Here is a 6,000-nt window from a genome sequence, read left to right on the forward strand (position 1 = left end):
AGAAGCATTTTCCTTGTCCCACACACCCCTTTCAGCAGCTCAATCACCAACACAGCAGGCTCGCTCCCTGTAGGAACCAGCTAGGCTGCTCAGACACCCCTTCCTGAAGCCCTGTGACACCAGATTGCATTGCACTGGAATGTACAGCAAAGTTCATCTGAACACAACTGCAAAGGGGATTATTTTGGTTGTATTACTTGTGCGGACCTCCTACACTGCACTTTGAGCAGCCATATTTAGTTCAAGTTCACCTTGCTATTGCCAGTGAGCCTGGACCAACATAATGCAACCCCTCACCATGAGCAAGAGAGCACCCAAGCAGGTGATGTAGTTCCCCAAGGAACAGATTCATAGAATCATACAATGGTTTGGGCTGGAAGGGACTTTAAAAGACCATCCATTCTGTCCTCCCTGCCACAGGCGGGAACACTTTCCACTTGGTCAGGTTGCTCAAAGCCTCATCCAGCCTGGCCTTGAACACCTCCAGGGATGGGGCAGCCACGATTTCTTTGGGCAACCTGTTCAAGTGCTTCACCACACTCACAGGAAAAATTTTCTTCCTAATATCTCATCTAAACCTCCTCTCTTTCAGCTTAAAACCATTCCTCCTCCTTCTTTCCCTGCACTCCCTGACAAAACGTGCACTTGGGGCACAACAACCCTATGCAGCTACAGACTAGGAGAAGTCTGGCTGGAAAGCTGCCCAATGGAGAAGGACCTGGGGGTGTTGGTTGACAGCGACTGAACATGAGCCAGCAGTGTGCCCAGGTGGCCAAGAAGGCCAATGGCATCTTGGCTTGGATCAGAAACGGCGTGACCAGCAGGTCCAGGGAGGTTATTCTCCCTCTGGACTCAGCACTGGTGAGACCACTCCTCGAATCCTGTGTTCAGTTCTGGGCCCCTCACCACAAGAAGGATGTTGAGGCTCTGGAGCAAGTCCATAACCGACAAAGCTGGTGAAGGGGCTGGAGAACAGGCCTTATGAGGAACGGCTGAGAGAGCTGGGGGTGTTTAGCCTGGAGAAGAGGAGGCTGAGGGGAGACCTCATTGCTCTCTACAACTACCTGAAAGGAGGTTGTGGAGAGGAGGGAGCTGGCCTCTTCTCCCAAGTGACAGGGGACAGGACAAGAGGGAATGGCCTCAAGCTCCACCAGGGGAGGGTCAGGCTGGACATCAGGAAAAAAAATTTCACTGAAAGGGTCATTGGGCACTGGAACAGGCTGCCCAGGGAGGTGGTTGAGTCCCCTTCCCTGGAGGTGTTTAAGGTGCGGGTGGATGAGATGCTGAGGGACATGGTTTAGTGTTTGATAGGAACGGTTGGACTCGATGATCCCGTGGGTCTTTTGCAAACGCCCCTCCGCAGCTTTCCCGCAAAGCTGCTCTCAGGCCTCCCCGGAGCCTCCTCGGGGCTGAAGAAGCCGAGCTCTCCGGGCCCGGCCCCGCTCAGAGGCTGCTCCCGCCGGGCTGCCAGGGTCAGGGCGCGGCTGCCCCCCCCGCCGGCCCCACTCGCCGCCGCTCCTCGGGCGCCCCCTGGCGGCTCCGCCGAGCCCCGCTCCGTCCCACTGCCCGCGTGGGGGCGAACCCAGCGATCCGGGGCGGTACCGGGGACGCCTCGGGCCAGCCCCGCTTAGCAGAGCGGCGTCGCAGGCTGCCACAAAGCCATCGGGCACATCCCATCGTTCCTGCAAGCCGCCGGTGGGCCTGGCAAAGCAGCGCAGTTGGACGCACCCTTTGTAGTCCCGTTCTTAAGGAAATCAATGAGAATTGGGCCATCTACTGCTCCGGTTTTCACCCAGTATTCGAACGGCACAGGGGAAGGGAGAGGTCCTGCAAAGGTTTCCCGGCAAAGCCTGAATTAAGTCGCTTGCAATGTTACCTTTCCGTTCTTGTCTGATAGCACAAAGCTCTCCTAACTAATTCCTGCAGCTCGGATGGTTTCCAAACGCCTGCGCTGAAATATGCAACAAGCGCTTCACCCCGCGCTGCGCTCGGCTCCAGCGGAGTCAGCAGGCAGAGCATTTCTGCACACTCACAGCTGTGATTCAGCAAAGCTCTCAAGCTTATTCACCAAAACGCTTTGGCATGTGTTAAGTTTTAAAGCGTGCGCGCAGCTCTCCTTATCTCCGTGCAACTTTTTCTAGGGCACAAATGCCACTTTCAAACTTACCTTTCTTTGAGAATCAGGGCTGTTTAAGGACACACACACCACCTTGAAGAAGAAAATGTTCCTAAATCAGAGCTAGGAGGCAACTTCACAGCTGTGTAGCGTTTGCAGCATAACAGGGCAAGAAGAAGCAAATTAACACTACTTCATTTTTGTTAATTTGCACTAAACGTAGAAACTACAATTGACTGAGCAGTGGGAGACAGCCTTGAGGGTCTTCAGTCAACAGAAAAATGCCTCTCACCGCCCACGGACAGCATCAATGACAAGTGTAAATGAACCCGCAAAGGACACTTCAGTTCCAAGTGCAGGGAAAAGCACAGCTGCCCAGAGCAGCCTATCTTGCTACACAGAGATTTTGCTGTCAGGTATCTTGTAAAAAAAGACTAGAACTATTCAGCTGTTCTTTAAAACTGCATGTTGCAGTTTATAAGAACAAAAATGGACTTAAGTTTTGAATCATAAACACTAAAATCCCAAAGTTACCAATTTCACAGTAACCTCAGCACAGCTCTTGGCAGGAACACATTCTTCACCCTCAAGTCAGAACTTCCTGCTTGTTTTCAGTCACTGCAGCAGATTATATTAAATTTTAGTCTGGATATTTATGTGAAGAGTTGCTCACTAATGGTTGCATCAGGAACCATAATGCTGACCGCTGGCTATCTCACATTTAAATTCTCCACTCTGGCAATCCATTAACAGAGTGTTGTTTTTGTACAGAGTCTACTAGATGATTTTAAAACATAAAAGTAACATCCCTAGGAAAAGGAAAGCTATGACACCATGATAAAATACTAATGCCTATGAAATACCACATGCATGCAAAGATATAGAAAGCCATATAATAGAAAAAGTCTTTTTAAACTTTGAACATTGTCAACCAACCATTAGATGCCATAACTGTTTTTGCAGCGTAATTCAAACATAATCTATAGCAAACAAGGTAAACAATCCAGGTAGGATTGCCAATCTAGAGCTTTTAACATCTAGAGCTTCTTCCATCTGCCTCCCACTTCTTGCTCTTCCAGACTCCCCTAGTGACTCGGCAAGGCACTTACTCTCTATGTTCATGGTAATTCCCTATTGCACACTTACAAAGAAAAATTAGCTATTGCGATATATCACTGATAGCTGCCATATAACTGTATCCTGAAAAACAGAACCAGACACAGCACCACAATGTGTACACCATTAACTTCTCTGTGTATAGAGAGCTCCAAGCTTTTGCATGCTCCTAAGAGTTTTTCTGTCCAAGGTATAAACATACAATCTTATGAGCAGAATTAGTTCACCATAATTCACCTCGCTTCAATATTTTATACTGGGGTAAGTTTAGGCACCTTTAATTTAGAGTAATCGCTCACCCAAATTTAGGGGATGGACAGTTAGGTACGATAACCCAGCTACATGAAATGATAATGCTCATTGTGCGTATTAAGAATCTCTTTTTGAGAGTTATTAAAAGCTTTCTTGAATACTTTTAATGATACATAAATTATTTTCTATTGTCCTAGCCCAGGGGAGCAATTAAGCATAAGTCTATGGCAAAACTCAGGCTTAGGGATATTAGGTATCCAAGCCTCCAATGTGGCCATGAGGTTATCAATACCAACACACCTACAGACACTGAACTTGCATGCACATACTTGTACTGGACTGTGATCTCAGTTTGGGAACATCAGTACTGGAGTACCAAAGCTAACAGAGTTACACTGCTATGCCCTAGTTCCAAAACACTACCTGTTCTATATCTAAATCCAATTGCTCCAAACACAGCAAATACACCTGCCCCACTACGGATTATTTTAAACTTCCCAGTAATTTAAGCATTCAAACTTCACAAACCACAATACAGCATCCTTTTCTCTCTCAAAGGACTAGAGTTTGCCACCTAAAACTCCAAGGAACCAAGAACAAACTTGAGAAATGCTGTCCCAAAGGAGTTTTCTCATCTGGAAGTAGTTACAGCACAAAGAAAAAGTGTTGGGTTTTGTTTCATATCCCTCCATCCACCCCTCCTCCCCAAGTCTGGTCCTGTATTGCTACTATTGGAAACGCAAGAAAGTTTCTATTTTCTTTTACTTACTTTCAACAGCATTTTTACAGCAACATTTGCAGTTGCAGCAACAAGGAAAGTTTCACAAACAACTAACTAGAATCCACAATCTGCTTACAGTCAGGTATTTTAGGAACACAGAAAAAAATCAGAACAGCAATAACTGAATAGTCAGCTTTCGTGTGGAAATTGCAACCTGCAAGCTCTTCTGGGAGCAATGCTGTTCTCCGTAATATTTTTGCATAATAACACCAGAAAGTATGCTCTTTAGTAAGGACACCGTGAATACATGCATGTTTGTACACCTACTCCAGCTAAGTCCTCGGTTCCCAACTACAGCTTCTGAGGCTCAATTACAACACAAGCAGTAAGGAATAAAATGCATTCAGGATGAAAAAACAAGCAAACAAACAAACACGGACTTTACCTGGTACTGCTATCAACACACATGCAGCATTTCTAAATTTCAGTCACTATCCCAAACGGGTGTCACCTATTTCTCCATTTCGCCAACAGGTTTATTCTTCTTTAAGGCAGGTAAAAAAGTCCTCCCGCTTCTTTGGGCATCTCGGGTGGAGAGGGCTGAGTCCTTAGAGCGGAGCCCCGAAACTAATTTGACTTTAAACTCCTTCAGCTGGAGCAGTGAGAACAAGACCCAGCTGCTAAGTTATCTAACTGAGCCCTTTCTGCACATCCACAGCCAGTTGTGTAACAAACCTCGGGACAATTTTACGGGTCTTAATCAGGCAAAACTCCCCGCTGGTTTCCACGAGGGAGCTCTCTAATCAATCAAAAGCTGCAAGAAGCGGATCCGCTTTTCTCCCCTTCTATGAAAAGGTTTATTTTCGGCGACGACAATGCCAGGTTACACCAGCTCAGCGACGCCGCAACTCCCGCTTTAACGGCACAAGGAATTTGTCCTGCGTTTAACTTCCCAACCGCGGAAACTGAATCTCACCGGCACCCTGCGTTTGGTAGCGTACAAACCAAATAAAAAACCCTAAACTGACCCAAAACAGTTTCGCAAACAAGGAAGGTGCTCTCCGCCCGCGACAAGACGGCGCGGCCGGGGGGAGACTCGCGAATCAGGGACTAGTTTGGGTCGGAAGGGACCTTAAAGACCAGCTAGTTCCAACCTCCCCGCGACGGGCGGGGACGCGTCCCGCTAAATCCGGCTGCCCCGAGCCAAACCGCAGCGCCCTTCGCGGGGACCGGCCGCCTCGCTCGGGGTCCCACGCCAAGTTGCGCCCCCGGGAACCCGCCGAGCGGCTGCAGGAGAAGCCCGAGAGCGAGCGGCGGGGCGGGAGGAGCCGGGGACGGGCAGCGGGAGCCCGGGGACGGGACAGCGGGGAGTCCCGCTCCGCACCCGCCGCGAGTGAAGCCTCGCCCCGCGCCCCCCGTCCCGCCCTGCCCGTACCTGCCCGCCGGCCGGCGGCGGCTCCGCTCTCAGCGGCCGGAGGGGAGGCGGCGGCGCTGTCCCTCCGCCGGGGCGAGCCCCATGTGAAGAGGAGCGAGGGAGCCCGGCGGCTCCACCGCCGCCGCGGAGGGGAGGGGACGAAGGGAGGAGGCGGGCGGGCGGGCGCCGCTCCCCCCGCCCCGGAGCCGCCCCGGTCCCGGCGGTGCCGGAGTCGCCGAGCCCCCGGCGGCGCCCCCTGCGGGCTGCGGCGGGGATGGACTCGCCCTCGCCCGCCGGGGCGGCCCTGGGGGCCCGGGGCGCGGGGCGCTCGGGGTCTCTGTCGGGCTCGGCTCTGCCCTCCCGGCCACGAGAACCGAGTTC

General features: G+C 51.0%; 1 protein-coding gene across 2 annotated transcripts in view; it reads right to left on the reverse strand.

Annotated features, from left to right (window-relative positions):
* Positions 1 to 5,780, reverse strand: part of CPNE4 (copine 4) — a 224,005-nt gene extending 218,225 nt beyond the window's left edge. Inside the window, exon 1 of one of the 2 annotated variants that reach the window (XM_069860027.1) lies at positions 5,641 to 5,780. The gene's annotated coding sequence lies outside the window, so the exon portion shown is untranslated. Of the gene's footprint in view, positions 1 to 4,650; positions 4,672 to 5,640 lie in introns of those variants that run through there. The other variant, XM_069860026.1, reaches the window with a different exon arrangement.
* Between the last annotated feature and the right edge of the window lie 220 nt (positions 5,781 to 6,000).

The sequence above is a fragment of the Phaenicophaeus curvirostris genome, chromosome 6, assembly GCF_032191515.1.
Source record: "Phaenicophaeus curvirostris isolate KB17595 chromosome 6, BPBGC_Pcur_1.0, whole genome shotgun sequence".
In the NCBI taxonomy this organism is placed as follows: domain Eukaryota; kingdom Metazoa; phylum Chordata; class Aves; order Cuculiformes; family Cuculidae; genus Phaenicophaeus; species Phaenicophaeus curvirostris.